This window comes from Poromitra crassiceps (assembly GCF_964638095.1).
Source record: "Poromitra crassiceps genome assembly, chromosome: 9".
Taxonomy (NCBI): Eukaryota; Metazoa; Chordata; class Actinopteri; order Beryciformes; family Melamphaidae; genus Poromitra; species Poromitra crassiceps.
In genome coordinates, this window is record NC_139630.1 from 19,562,327 (window position 1) to 19,578,658 (window position 16,332).

Here is a 16,332-nt window from a genome sequence, read left to right on the forward strand (position 1 = left end):
ATCTATTCAATCACAAGTTGACAACTGACAGCTGGATAAGACCACTAGATATCCGACTAGTACTAAAAAAAAACGTGGATACCGAAATTGTGTTTCCCGACAGTTCAGTGTTTTCTATTGGAACCTCCTCCCTTCCTGAACACCCAGGCACTTATCAAGCCAACTTCCCTGCAAAGAGCCACACAGTACATTGGCCAATCTCTGACTAATACAGTAGGTGCGTTTGTTGGACGTTTCACACAAACCTGTTATTCCGAGAACTGTCTCCAGATGCAGGGCTGAGGTATTTGCAGCAGTGCCATGGTCAAAAACAACCCAACCCAAAAAACAAGGCTTCACACAGAGAAGGAGGTTTCTTCAGGATTCTTTGATTAGGGACTTCTATACAGATCATATGGTATAGAGGATCTTATCTAAAGTGGTGCTTTACAGCAGGGCTTCTCAAACTGTTTCACCTCAAGGACCACTAAACTGACACAAAGTACACTTGAATTAGAATTAGAGTGAAAGTAAATTACTTCCCTTTTTGCTGGGGCCCCCCTTTAACCCCCTCAAGGAGCCCTGGGGGTCCTCAGACCTCACTTTGAGAACACTGCTTTAGAGGATCTTTCTAAAGTGCTTCTTTACAGCAGTGCTTCTGCTTCTCAACCTTTTTGAGCCGCGACCGCCCCAAAAAACTTTAGGCTGGGGTTCCCCCCTCCCACTGCTGCCCAACAAATGTCAATGTAATTTCACTCACTCACTGAAATCTGTTTATATATATATAAAGAAAAAAATATATATATAAAAAAAATATATATATAAAAATATATATATCTCTATATATATCAGAGGAGGTTTTTCCAGTGAGGCATAGGAGGATGGTCCTCCTCTATTAGATTGGTGATTTTATATAAAAAAAAATATTATCATTTTTTATTTTTATTTTTATATTTTTCATTTTTCATTTTTCATTTTTCATTTTTCATTTTTCATTTTTCATTTTTTTTTAATAATAAAATATCAATCAAATGTGTTTTTTCTTATGTGCAGATGCTCATTTTTTCATTCATTATATTCTTATATGCTTAAAATGCTTCAACAACAGTGACCTGAACTGAACTGAATTGAGCTCCATGCAGAGAGTCACTCTGGCCCTGCTCCCAGCGTGCGGTAGGCAGATAAAAAAACATTCGCCCTGTGGGCGTTTATTTATTTGGTAATTTATCTAATGAAAAATATGATTGGTTGAAAAACACTTGCAAATCACAGAGAACACGTGAGAGTGATGTGTTTTCCAACCAATCCGATTGAGCTGGAAGTGATTACGCCCTTAGCCCGGTGAAACCAGGTGGAATCTAATTGGTTGTTGGTTGGATAGATTGCTGACATTGATTGACATTGTATTGTCCACTGCCTGGTCTCTGACGCTGAATGAAGTAGGAAGTGAAATCCAATGCCTGTGATGACCTGACAGGAAGGATTTACGACTTTTACTGAGACAGTAAATGGTAAATGGTCTGCATTTATATAGCGCTTTTATCCAAAGCACTTTACAATCAGTAGGTAGTCTACATTCACCCATTCATACACCGATGGCGGCAGGCTGCCACGCAGGGTGCCTACACACCATCGGGAGCAATTTGGGGTTAAGTGTCTTGCCCAAGGACACAACGACAGCAGCTGGGAGGGAGCGGGGATCGAACCGCCAACCCTTGCGTCATTGGCCGACCCGCTCTACCTCCTGAGCTCGGCTTTAGCAGCATATAATATTTCCCTCTTATTTTTATTTACTTTTTTATCAATCAGTAAGTGTTCACAAGCGAGACAGTCGTTGCATTGGATTACCACCCAAAACGAGTTTCGAGTTGCGTGAGACTTGAGCTGCGCCATACTGGGCTTTTTGCAATCTCAGAAAACTGGAATATATGCAACGTCTCGACTGCAGCGTTTCCACTACAGACAGCATGGATATTCAAGTAAGTCAATTGATTTCAAGTTATCCGAGCCTTCTATTAAATTCGGCGTGGAAATGGTTCACCGAGCAGCGCTATTTTTGTCGTATTGAAGTTTCATCCTGTAATTTTTTATACTAAAACCCGCAACCTTAAATTCACACATTTTTTAACTGAATTTGCCCTGTAAATCAATGGCTGACAGCGAGCTCAATTTTAAAGCTTGAATGGTGATCTTTATACCATATGAAAGTAGAAGAAATAAGGAATCGATTGGGATGAAGCATGTCAACCTAGGATGTCGGGAAGGGGGGGTAAATAACGCTCCAAAGTTGATGAATTGGAATGTAACTAAACGAGTATGTTGATGCAGCAGCACTGTGCAGGGGAAAACACACTCTCGTTCCAGATGCAATAAAGTGTAATTTAACGCTATTTGACAACAGTTTCGGCCATAGACTTTGTCAAGTATCATACAAACAGTGCAAGACAGCCATCATAAAGACAGGTGGGCTGATTGAATGGACAAAACCTGTCTTGTGAAAGCACACCTGAGTGTGATTACAATGACATCATAGGATCAGTCATGCAGTAATAGGCTACATTTTCGGTACTGACGCAGATTAATCAAAACATTGATGTCACAGGTAGGCTGTATACCATAATATATCATGAATCTATGTGAATAAATTATATAAATAGTAATCACAGCCTAATGCATAGAGATAAATCCTGAAACCTTCTCGCAACAGTTCTAGCCTAAGCCAGTGGTTTTCAAAGTGGGGTCCCCAGCAAAAAGGGGGGATAATCTATTTTCACTATAATTCCATGCCATCCATAAGTACCACAATCTAAGATAGTGTAGAAGTGAGTAACTAGGCTAATTATAACCATAACAGCACAAATAATTGACAAAAATCTCGAAATAAATATACAGTATTTACTCTGGGAAATGAAATAATGAGAAAAGGAACAATTATTGATGGTTAAAACTGAATAATGACATCACAACAGTCTAATCCTAATGCTAATTTAAAATGAGATTTGGGCGTTTTGGGCAAAAGAGAAAAAAAAAACGCCCAAATTTTTTTGATTGTTTGATTGTTTCCAATCTCACCAGCTGCCACTGATATATATATATATATATATATATATATATATCTATATATCTATATATATATAGGGCAGGTTATTCCTAAGGCGTGGCGTAGAGCAGGGGGAATCTTCATTCCTAAAGAAAGGGACTCGTTAGAGATAAGTCAGTTTAGACCTATCAGTCTACTTAATGTTGAAGGGAAGGTTTTCTTTAGTGTTGTGGCACAGAGGCTGTCTAGTTATCTAGAAAAGAATAGGCTAATAGATACTTCGGTGCAAAAGGCTGGAATTCCCGGCTTCTCCGGGTGCTTAGAGCACACCAGCATGATCTGGCACCAAATCCAGTCAGCTAAGCGTGAGAAGAGAGACCTGCATGTAGTATTCTTGGACCTGGCTAATGCTTTCGGGTCAGTGCCGCATAGTCTGTTATGGGAGGCCTTTGATTTCTTTAGAGTGCCAGGTAGTATAAAGAGCTTAGTTAAAGCCTACTTCTTAGATATTCAACTCTGCTTTACCACAGCAGAGTACACTACAGCTTGGCAGCAGCTGGAGATAGGCATTATGGCAGGGTGTACAATTTCCCCATTAGCTTTTACCATGGCAATGGAGATCATTATTAGGGCTTCAAAATGGGTAGTGGGTGGAGAAAGGCTGCAGGGAGGGCTGCGGCTCCCTCCAATTAGGGCATACATGGATGACATGACGACTATGACGTCAACCGCTCCATGTACTAGCAGATTGTTGGATAAGTTAAATAGTAATCTGCAGTGGGCTAGAATGAAAGTGAAGCCAAGTAAGTCCAGGAGTATTTCAATCATTAAAGGGAGGGTAGTAGGTAAGAAGTTTGTTATAAATGATGAGGTGGTGCCTACAGTATTAGAGAAACCAGTCAAGAGTTTGGGAAGATGGTATGATGCAAGTCTCAGTGATAAGGGACAGTTTGAGGAGGTGAGGCAGGAAATGATTCAAGGTATTTCAAGTATAGACAAGTCAGGGCTCCCAGGAAAGTTAAAGTTGTGGTGTTTGCAGTTTGGATTGTTGCCTCGGTTGATGTGGCCACTGACAGTGTATGAGGTTCCCCTTTCAAAGGTAGAAAAGCTAGAAAGGATGATTAACTCATTCATTAGAAAATGGCTCGGAGTCCCACGCTGCCTAAGCAGTGTAGCCTTATATGGGAAAGGCATATTGGAATTGCCATTATCTAGCCTGACAGAGGAGTTCAAGTGTGCTAAGGTTAGACTGGAAATGACTCTGACTCAGTCAAAGGATCCAGTGGTTAGGAGTGTAGCGCCCACAGTTAAAACAGGGAGGAAGTGGAACCCAAAGGAGGCAGTACAGCAAGCACAGTCAGCTCTTAGACACAGGGATATCATAGGTCAGGTGCAGCATGGGCGTGGAGGCTTAGGGTTGTGCATAGGGAAACCTGTGTGGAACAAGGCATCAGTAATAGAAAAGAGGAAGATGGTAGTTGAAGAAGTACATAGGCAAGAGGAGGCAGTAAGATGTACTAAGGCAGTGTCGCAGGCAAAGCAAGGGCAGTGGGTGAACTGGGAGAGTGTAGAGAAGAGAAAGTTGAAGTGGAGAGAGTTGTGGAGCATGGAGGCCAGCAGAATTAGATTTATTCTAGGGGCTACTTATGATGTGCTGCCATCTCCCCAGAACTTAAATCAGTGGTTGGGCGAGGATGGTGCCTGCCCGTTGTGTTCTAGTGTATGTACATTGAGGCATATACTGTCAGGGTGTAAGGTCAGTCTCTCCCAGGGGCGATACACCTGGCGTCACAACCAGGTGTTGAAATGTTTGGCAGCTGCAGTTGAGGAAAAGCGGCTAGAAGTAAATTCTCTAGTTGCTAGCAAAGAGACTAGACAGATCAAATTTGTACGTGAGGGAGAAAAGATTAGACCAATTAAGGTCAGGCACAAGTTAGGGCAGCTAAGTGTAGGTGGAGCCTGGGAAATGAGGGTTGACTTGAATGAACAGCTAGTCATCCCAGCATATATAGTTAGCACCCGGCTACGTCCGGACTTGTTACTGTGGTCTGAGGTAGAGAAGAGAGTTTATTTTATCGAACTCACAGTCCCGTGGGAAGATCGAGTTGAGGAGGCTTATGAGCGCAAGAAAGCTAGGTATGCTGAAATGGCAGCAGAGGCAGAGCAGCGAGGTTGGAGGGCTCGAGTGCGGCCTGTAGAGGTGGGCTGCCGTGGTTTTGTGGCAAAGTCCGTTATTGCCTTACTAACTGAGTTGGGCATTCGGGGACGGAGCCTGAAACTTGCGGTTAGCAACATGTCTCAGGCAGCAGAACGAGCAAGTGAATGGCTGTGGATAAGGAGGAAACATGCTAGCTGGGGAGCTCGCTAAGGTCAGATTGATTGTTTGTTGTTGGTCATGATTAACGGTCCGCATCAACAGGGCTGAATCATTGACGGTGGTGGTGTAGTTAGGGATTGTTTGTTGTTGGTCATGATTAACGGTCCGCATCAACAGGGCTGAATCATTGACAGTGGTGGTGTAGTTAGGGATTGTTTGTTGTTGGTCATGATTAACGGTCCGCATCAACAGGGCTGAATCATTGACAGTGGTGGTGTAGTCAGGAATGTCATACCGAACCGACCTGGATAGCTAGGCTTAGATAGTGAGGTAATATGCAGTTGTGCGGTGGTAGCATGGAGGGGGGTGTTTCCAGGACGCTGGATTACACCGTTAAGCCTTCTTGAGGTGTCGTGGGCCTAACTTAACGAAACGTCGGTGAAGGAAGGTGCCCACTTGAAAACCCCAATGACATGCTTCATACTGCTGTTGGCTAGGGTAGGTAACTGGTGATTTGTGTCTTGTTTATTAGTTTGTTAGCCTGTTAGCTTGTTTTATTCTGGATTGGGCTTCTAAATGTGTTTTTCCTCGGATTTTGGCACAAGGGATAGTAACATCTTGTCCTGTGTATTAATTAATACTAAAGCTAGCTTAGGCTAGTGACTGTTGTGAATAGTGCAGCTGACAACTAGGGAAAGACCTAGTGACAGCATGGAAAGACAGCTGACAGGAGGGATTAGACCCCATCGGGGCTGCAATGGGTTAGCTGCTCATTGTGGCAGTAGCCAAGGCCAATAGGCCATTGGTTACACCCAAACTTGCTACGAAACAGAATTATGAAAAAACACCCCTAGAGTCTGCGAGAGCGGGGGCGGAAGATGACTCACCTATGGTTGACACGGTTATTGACTCTGGAACGGACTTGACTATGAGTAGGGAAAACATGTCAGTGGAAGCCACTAGTTCAGATGTAGATGGAAAGAAGCGTCAGGTTTGCTTGTGTGGCTGGCAGAAGGTAACAACTTTGAGGGGCCTTAGAATCCATCAAGGCAGGAAGAGGTGCTTGGTAGAGGGAACACAGGGACCCCGCATTGATAATTATTTCTTAAGAAGTTTATCAAGTCAGTCGGGTGAAGTCCAGCGACAGGAAGTAACCCACAGCTCGCAGGACATCAGCACCCCTGATGTTGAGGCAGGTCCTAGCACCGAGGAAAGCAGAGAGGCCAGCCAGCCAAAAAGGGAGAAGATTAGCGGTCAGAAGCCTAGAGTTAAGTGGCCAGGTGCAGCGGAAAGTAGGAAGTGGGAAGATATCAATAGTGATTTGGTTAGGATGTTAGAGAAGCTTAAAGGAACTGCTGAGAGTAAGTTGGATAAAATGGGAGATTGTATTTATGATTATGGTAAGGAAAGGTTTGGCGTCTTTGAGAAAAGGAAGAAACTAGAGGGTGAGGTAGTTAAATCTAGGCGCCAACAAGAGATAGATAGACTTATCCAGGAGAGAAGACAGCTTAAGAGGCAGTGGAGGAAAGCTACAGAGGTTGAGAAGGAAGGCATTGATTGCTTGCAGTCAGATGTGAGGGATCGGTTGGCAGTTTTAAGAAGAGCAGAGAGCATTAGGAAAAATAGGAAAAAGAAAGAGAGAGCTAGAATAGCATTCTATAAGGATCCATTTAGATTTGTGAAGTCATTGTTTAGTAAGGAAAAGAATGGTAGCCTTATGGTACCTAAGCAGAAGCTTGAGGAATATTTGGAGGAGGTTCACAAAGATAGGGAAAGGTTTAGAGAGATGACAGTCCCAGCTGATATTCCACCTATTGGTGAAATAGAGAGCCAGTGTGATGATAGCCCACCAAGGTGGAAAGAAGTTCAAGAAGTAGTGAGACGTGCAAGGGCCTCTTCAGCCCCGGGTCCTAATGGAGTCCCCTACCGGCTGTATAAGAGTGCTCCAGATGTGTTGCAGTTTCTATGGAAGCTGATGAAGGTAGTCTGGAAGAAGCAGGTTATTCCTAAGGCGTGGCGTAGAGCAGGGGGAATCTTCATTCCTAAAGAAAGGGACTCGTTAGAGATAAGTCAGTTTAGACCTATCAGTCTACTTAATGTTGAAGGGAAGGTTTTCTTTAGTGTTGTGGCACAGAGGCTGTCTAGTTATCTAGAAAAGAATAGGCTAATAGATACTTCGGTGCAAAAGGCTGGAATTCCCGGCTTCTCCGGGTGCTTAGAGCACACCAGCATGATCTGGCACCAAATCCAGTCAGCTAAGCGTGAGAAGAGAGACCTGCATGTAGTATTCTTGGACCTGGCTAATGCTTTCGGGTCAGTGCCGCATAGTCTGTTATGGGAGGCCTTTGATTTCTTTAGAGTGCCAGGTAGTATAAAGAGCTTAGTTAAAGCCTACTTCTTAGATATTCAACTCTGCTTTACCACAGCAGAGTACACTACAGCTTGGCAGCAGCTGGAGATAGGCATTATGGCAGGGTGTACAATTTCCCCATTAGCTTTTACCATGGCAATGGAGATCATTATTAGGGCTTCAAAATGGGTAGTGGGTGGAGAAAGGCTGCAGGGAGGGCTGCGGCTCCCTCCAATTAGGGCATACATGGATGACATGACGACTATGACGTCAACCGCTCCATGTACTAGCAGATTGTTGGATAAGTTAAATAGTAATCTGCAGTGGGCTAGAATGAAAGTGAAGCCAAGTAAGTCCAGGAGTATTTCAATCATTAAAGGGAGGGTAGTAGGTAAGAAGTTTGTTATAAATGATGAGGTGGTGCCTACAGTATTAGAGAAACCAGTCAAGAGTTTGGGAAGATGGTATGATGCAAGTCTCAGTGATAAGGGACAGTTTGAGGAGGTGAGGCAGGAAATGATTCAAGGTATTTCAAGTATAGACAAGTCAGGGCTCCCAGGAAAGTTAAAGTTGTGGTGTTTGCAGTTTGGATTGTTGCCTCGGTTGATGTGGCCACTGACAGTGTATGAGGTTCCCCTTTCAAAGGTAGAAAAGCTAGAAAGGATGATTAACTCATTCATTAGAAAATGGCTCGGAGTCCCACGCTGCCTAAGCAGTGTAGCCTTATATGGGAAAGGCATATTGGAATTGCCATTATCTAGCCTGACAGAGGAGTTCAAGTGTGCTAAGGTTAGACTGGAAATGACTCTGACTCAGTCAAAGGATCCAGTGGTTAGGAGTGTAGCGCCCACAGTTAAAACAGGGAGGAAGTGGAACCCAAAGGAGGCAGTACAGCAAGCACAGTCAGCTCTTAGACACAGGGATATCATAGGTCAGGTGCAGCATGGGCGTGGAGGCTTAGGGTTGTGCATAGGGAAACCTGTGTGGAACAAGGCATCAGTAATAGAAAAGAGGAAGATGGTAGTTGAAGAAGTACATAGGCAAGAGGAGGCAGTAAGATGTACTAAGGCAGTGTCGCAGGCAAAGCAAGGGCAGTGGGTGAACTGGGAGAGTGTAGAGAAGAGAAAGTTGAAGTGGAGAGAGTTGTGGAGCATGGAGGCCAGCAGAATTAGATTTATTCTAGGGGCTACTTATGATGTGCTGCCATCTCCCCAGAACTTAAATCAGTGGTTGGGCGAGGATGGTGCCTGCCCGTTGTGTTCTAGTGTATGTACATTGAGGCATATACTGTCAGGGTGTAAGGTCAGTCTCTCCCAGGGGCGATACACCTGGCGTCACAACCAGGTGTTGAAATGTTTGGCAGCTGCAGTTGAGGAAAAGCGGCTAGAAGTAAATTCTCTAGTTGCTAGCAAAGAGACTAGACAGATCAAATTTGTACGTGAGGGAGAAAAGATTAGACCAATTAAGGTCAGGCACAAGTTAGGGCAGCTAAGTGTAGGTGGAGCCTGGGAAATGAGGGTTGACTTGAATGAACAGCTAGTCATCCCAGCATATATAGTTAGCACCCGGCTACGTCCGGACTTGTTACTGTGGTCTGAGGTAGAGAAGAGAGTTTATTTTATCGAACTCACAGTCCCGTGGGAAGATCGAGTTGAGGAGGCTTATGAGCGCAAGAAAGCTAGGTATGCTGAAATGGCAGCAGAGGCAGAGCAGCGAGGTTGGAGGGCTCGAGTGCGGCCTGTAGAGGTGGGCTGCCGTGGTTTTGTGGCAAAGTCCGTTATTGCCTTACTAACTGAGTTGGGCATTCGGGGACGGAGCCTGAAACTTGCGGTTAGCAACATGTCTCAGGCAGCAGAACGAGCAAGTGAATGGCTGTGGATAAGGAGGAAACATGCTAGCTGGGGAGCTCGCTAAGGTCAGATTGATTGTTTGTTGTTGGTCATGATTAACGGTCCGCATCAACAGGGCTGAATCATTGACGGTGGTGGTGTAGTTAGGGATTGTTTGTTGTTGGTCATGATTAACGGTCCGCATCAACAGGGCTGAATCATTGACAGTGGTGGTGTAGTTAGGGATTGTTTGTTGTTGGTCATGATTAACGGTCCGCATCAACAGGGCTGAATCATTGACAGTGGTGGTGTAGTCAGGAATGTCATACCGAACCGACCTGGATAGCTAGGCTTAGATAGTGAGGTAATATGCAGTTGTGCGGTGGTAGCATGGAGGGGGGTGTTTCCAGGACGCTGGATTACACCGTTAAGCCTTCTTGAGGTGTCGTGGGCCTAACTTAACGAAACGTCGGTGAAGGAAGGTGCCCACTTGAAAACCCCAATGACATGCTTCATACTGCTGTTGGCTAGGGTAGGTAACTGGTGATTTGTGTCTTGTTTATTAGTTTGTTAGCCTGTTAGCTTGTTTTATTCTGGATTGGGCTTCTAAATGTGTTTTTCCTCGGATTTTGGCACAAGGGATAGTAACATCTTGTCCTGTGTATTAATTAATATATATCGAAAGGGAGTCGGGTTCAGATCCCCGAATCTGGAGTGGCGGAGATAGGCGCCGCGAGGCGTCCAGTGCGGTAACGCAAGCGATCCCGGAGAAGCTGGCGGGAGCCCCGGGGAGAGTTCTAATATATATATATATATATATATATATCTGTTATATATATCTCTGTTATATATATATCTGTTTATATATAGTTTATATGTAGCTTTATAATACATTAAATCATTGGGATGGTAGATTTAATCATCATGGGATATTTTATTATTATTATCATTTTTGATTATGATTATGATTATGATCCCGCAGCCCTGGAAAATAATCTTGCGACTCCCCGGGGGGGTCCCGCCCCCCCAGGTTGAGAACCACTGCTTTACAGCACAATAAATGTCCCGTGTAGAACTATAGTGTAGTACTATATTGGAGTACTATCCTATAAAATGGTTCTTTACAGTACCAACATGGCTTCCACTATGGTACGAGCTAAAAGAACAATTATCCGGTCCTGTATAGAACCTTTTTTTCTTAGAATGTGTGCGCTTTTTGCAAGAGTCAACATGCATATAGAGCAGAATAGAGAGTAATGCAGCGTATAAGTGAAATCATATGTACACAGCAAAATCCCTAGTGTTAAAAGTGCTGTGTCAAAATTGTTAGACACTTTGGGAGTTATTTTAACAACAGTGGAGTAAAATACCCCCTAGTGTTGGAGTACATTTCATCAGTTAGCTTTTAATTTACACTGGGAAGCCCTGCCCACCTTCTGCTACTCTCCACATTGCAGGACCGCCATTTTCTTCCACGCAAAAGCACAGAAGACCTTGGTAAGTTAATTCCCTAAACACATTATTTGGCATTTAAACAGAAGCAGCATGTTAGAATAACTTAATGTTGTTGCTCACCATACTTCAGTTGGTTTTGTATCTTAAAATTCCGAATTTCAACGGGCTAACTAACTAGTATGAGTTGTGCAGCTTAAATGTGCGCGGGCAGCAAGCTAACGCTAGTGTTAGCTAATTAGCGTCAGCTAACCTTAACACTAACATCAAACTGGACAATATCAGCAAGAGGTAACCTAATGTAAATGTTGTTGGCTGAGTTATTGTATTATTTATGTAACGTCCACTGAGTCCAGTAATGTTATAGGGTGCAAAATGGACCTTTTTTGTCCACCCCGGCCTAGCATTAGGCTACCTGGCTGACTAGCGCTAGCAGCAGTAGTCTTTTACTTTGAAAATTGCTGAGTCGTATTCTACATGTTTCCTCAACGTTATGAGTCAGCAATCACATTATTTCAAGGATTAAAATGATTTTGCATCCAAGGCAGCCTGCCTATAATTATTTTCGTGTCTATATTGTAGCCTAGTGGGGTGACGTAGGGATACACCACTAGTGTGGTCACTGACGTAGCGGGTGGGCTGATCCAGCCGGAGAAGAGTCTGTGATTAGGTGAATAAGAAGCACCTGTTGGCGTTCCGCGGCTGCTGGGCGCTTGTTGTTTGCCTCGACGGAGGACTGGAGTCTCGTATGCACTGCTGGGGTAATCTATACATTCAGGCCAGCGAGGCTGCGACAGGCTGTGTGATATTGCTGCTTTATATTCACCGTCATGACGCTGATGTAACGTTACTGATGTGATAAACTATCAGATTCGTCGGGGAGTCCACTTAAATTGGTGCCTTACTTTGAAAATTGCTCGGGGCAAATCTGACTGTGTCTGTAGTTAACTCCATGTAGCTTGACACTGATCAACGCTAACGTTAGCAGGCTGGTCACAATCAGAGCCAGAACGAGTGGTGTTCAGTCATCCACGATGCTTTGAGACGTAAACACGCAGCTCCCAAGAGGACGTTACACTATTTTAGCTTCTGAATCGTGCTGTGAAAAGTCTGATGGAATCACAAGCATTGTCAACGCAGGTAGAGAAACATGATGTGGCACCTTCAGCAAGATTGCATGGTTAAACATGAAGTAGAATTCAACCTTACTGGTCATTTCTGCAAAATAGCTGATACTTTGTCAGCTGTTTGGTGGCTTTAAACAACCTTATTCTCTAATAAAATGAACATAAGTCACCTAAAAGTTGACCAGGGCTGTTCTGTTGAAATGTATGAGCTTGTTATATTGCAAATTAATGCAGTTTTTAACATGAGGAATGTTGTGCTGATCACATTCCTCTCTGCAGGGAGCATGTTGCTTAAAGTGAAACTTGGCGATGAGGTTTTTGGCTGCATGCATTACTTAAAATGCAGTAATTTTATTTCTCTTATAGTGTTTGTTTGAGCCTTTTATGGTAATTCCAGTTTCATTGAATATTAGTTAGTAGACTAATGTGGACTCATTAGATATATCAATGACCTTTCTGTTTACACAAGCTTTTGTGCCTGTTTTCAGCATTTGCAAAGTTTGGTGTCCCAGCTGTAACAGAGGGTGTCAAAGTTTTCCACACTTCGGGGACTGAGTTGGATGATGAATATCAACTGGGGTGCTAAACATCAAATATGAAACAGGTTTGTTTCTTTTGCAGTTATTTGTCATGTGAAGCTTCTGTTCATTAGATAAGGGGTGGGTTTATGAAGGAACTGTACATAATGTTTTTTTCTCCAATCATGGTTAGCTGTCTCCACGGTATAATCTGTCTCCAGGGTAGCCTCTCCTGAGCGTCCCAGCGATCACCCCTTGATTCGTTGGACTCCCGGATAGTCAACCTTTCAGAGAGCCCTTCCAGAAAACGCCAGAGGCTGGATACAGAAGCCAAGCAAGTAAGTTGACAAACATGCTTGTTTTGTACGGACGGACCCCAGTAAAAATTGCACCATTGTTTTAGCAGCAATATCTCTTTCCAGAAATCATGACCCGGATACTCATGAAACTGCTCACAATGAGGACTGTGGATTATCTTGGGGTCATGATTTCTGGAAAGACACACAAGAGGTTTTGTTTATTTTTTGGTGCTTTGAACACCACAAGCCGAGTACCATCCAGTTCTTGTATTGGAGAGAAGGCAGACATCTCTACGGCCAATATCTCCCAAACTCATACATCTAACACAAAACAATGCATAAATAGCACTACAGATTTCATGAAAAATATGTATTTTGGATTTAAGGGTGAGCTGTCTCTTTAATGAAGTGTCTGTGTTGTCCTTTCACCCTCCAAGGAGCATTTCTATGATGGCGAGAGTGGCGCTGGGTACCTTGCTTGGAGGATTAAAACGATTCAGAGATGCAGGACTAAAGACAGACAAACAGCATATGGAGGTAACACTGTAATAATAGTAGAAACATGTATGGAACGAAACGGTGACGAGATAATTTTACTGAGTTTACTCAGTACTTGAGTAAGTACTGAGTCTAATCCAAGTAACTGAAAATAGGGATGCACCGATCAATCAGCACGTGACCGGAAATGGCCGATTTTCAGCTAATCGGCCTCGACCGGTGACCGGCGCCGGTCAGTCCACATACTGTGCGCCGTTCGGCTTTCCCCTTTTTTTGTTTGGTTAATTACCTGCAGCTGCACGATGCACGCATTCACGTGACGTGTGCGCACCCCAAGCAGCCAAAAGGAAACACACGCCAGCATGTCCTCCTCATTGTGGAAATTTTAGTTTGTCACACACGGAGGGGCAGGGTACGTTGCAGAGTCCCGCTCAGCTGGAGTCCACTCCAGTCTGAGCGGCTCGCTTCACCTCACTGGCCCCTCTTCCCTGACCAGCTGCAGTCCACGTCACTGCTGCCTGCTGCAGATCAGCTGCTGCTGCTATCTGTCAGTCACATTGTAACGTGGATACAGGAGAGGACTATTTTTTCGTATTGCTAATAGAACAACGAACATAATAATAAAAGGCATCGGACCAGTGTGCAAGGTTTTCTGTGTGCGATGATTTTTTTTTCGGATGGCGGATAAAAAAAATAAATGGTTAAAGTGACTGTTCTGCCTGTTCTATCGAATTTCACAAAAATGCAATTATCTGAGCTTTCCTTTTCAGACGCTGAAACCATGCTATATTCAACTGCTAATGCCTACATAACTACTAACTCTACAAACTAACTCTTTTAGACAGAGAAAGCACACATTATATTAGTTCTTTTGAGATATTTTGTGTTCACAAACTCCTAGCAGAAAATAATCCTCGGCTCTTGAAAGATGAGCCAGAATCCTCAAAAAACTTCTTGGCAGAAGCTACCTACAGTAAAAAAAGAACTGTTGGCAGTGAATGTGTTAAAGCTGGATTGAGATATTGTATAAAAAAATAGTGGAAGACCTTCTTGTGATGATATAGAACTGCTACATCTTCTGTATTTTGTAAAAATGCTGCTGACATTGCACATGCACTGAATTTTGTTGAAGGGCCACAGAAATTAATTCAAGTGTTTCAAACTTGTGTTGTTACAGGTTGGGACAGTGACCTCATCAGTTTTACTGCTGTTACACCTGATGATTCCACCCACTGCCCAGGGTCAGAAGAGACCAGGAAAGGTGTCGGCATCCCAAGCAGAGAAACATCTTGTGCTCTTCAAGAAGGTTTGTACTTTTCCCTAATTTATGATAGCCTGGTAAAAAAAAAAACATCCTGATCACGTGACCTCAAATTCTGTTTCGCTTACGTATCAGTCTGGACTTCCAGCCACTCAGTGATTTCAGTGGGAGGGAGTACTTGCCTTGACAGACAACTCCTTCAGCCAATCAGCGTTACCAAATCAAGTCGAACGGCGAAAATGTATTTTCCACTGAGAAACTCCCCTGGTGCACACTCTTGTTGGTTAATTGTTATTGAGTCCATTTCAGCCTTAACTACACTTATGGCTGTGTTTACCCTTACTATTGTTAATGCTCATTGCTTCCAGAAACCATACTGTTTGGCCAGCAGAGACCCTGAGTTGCATTGGAATTTTAGGAAATCTCTGTGTATCCTATATGTGACTATACCTAGAGCGAAACAAGATGTGAGATCACGTGGACATTATGTTAGGATGGTTCTTATAGGAAAGGAGAACTTAAACGAAAGACAATGCTGATTTATTTTGCACATGGTCTCACACATCTGAAAAACGTAAACCATTTTGCAGGCTTTCATTTACTTTTACAGTTATTTAGTTGATTTGAGGTCAAAGTTGATGCCAGTGATTTCATTCGTGCACAAATGACAACACAAGCAGCAACTTTAACTCAAATCAACTCAATAACTGTCCAAGAAAATGAATGGCTGCTAAACTGTTTACAGTTTTCAGGTATGTGTGAGATCAGGTTCAAAATAAATCAGCATTTTGTTTTTTTCCATTTAATGTCTGGGCTCTGCGCTAATAACATGCAAACTTAATGAAGATGCAAAGGAATATGCAATCGCTCACCACAACATGCATCCCAGACAAATCGCCATACATGTCTCTCTCTGACCGCAGCTGCACTGTAGACAGTCCGTCCCCGTCGTGGTGGGACGCAGAAAGCTGGCTACGCTCTGCTGCCTCCCAGGCTGAAGCGTGAGCTTCTGTTACAGCTTTCAACCTGGAAGCCAGTCAGGCCAGTCCACAGCCCTGGCCAAGGAGCAGTGACAGCAAGGTCTGCTGGTTAAGGGGCGCGCTGTCCCTGGTGAGAGACGGCACTCCACGGCATAACACTGATATTACAACCATGTAATTCTAATCGTCTGTTTGTGTTGTTTGTCTTCTCAGACCGGAACAAACATCCAAGAGCATCTTGATGCCATCACTAGTGCTCAACCCTATCTCCTGGCTGTTGGACCTCAGAAGAATGCAATCCGCCAGTTCTTCATCATCCTTGACAAGAATGACACACCTTACAGGTCAACCTCTTCCCTTGCTGCTGTGGATGAACTGTTTGAGGCACATTTTGTCTTTGGCACAACAGACAACACCATGCTCCACAACATGTTCACATTCATCCAGACCACAATGTTGATGTTTGCGAAGTCAAGCAGAGTTCCCGTGTTGCTGAAGTCCGGGCAAGGCTGCTTAGGAATGAAGTGTTCTGTTTGTCATGCTGAGTTAACTAGTTCAAATGCGCTTGTTAGGCATTTCCGGTTAGTTCATGGTTATTTGGATGGAAGAAATCTTTGCCTTCAATGTGTTCAGACTGGATGCGGCCGTGTGACTGTTTGGTACTTTTTCTGGTTTTAGGAAA

At 43.6% G+C, this 16,332-nt stretch overlaps 1 protein-coding gene and 1 long non-coding RNA gene across 3 annotated transcripts in view; one reads left to right on the forward strand and one right to left on the reverse strand.

The window, feature by feature from the left end:
• scara5 (scavenger receptor class A, member 5 (putative)) overlaps positions 1-16,332 on the reverse strand; it is a 205,157-nt gene that overhangs the window by 139,235 nt on the left and 49,590 nt on the right. The window lies entirely within an intron of this gene.
• Positions 12,582-13,442, forward strand: LOC310782803. Its single transcript, XR_014553047.1, has 3 exons — positions 12,582-12,698; positions 12,806-12,950; positions 13,349-13,442. It is a non-coding gene; the product is annotated as an uncharacterized lncRNA (long non-coding RNA).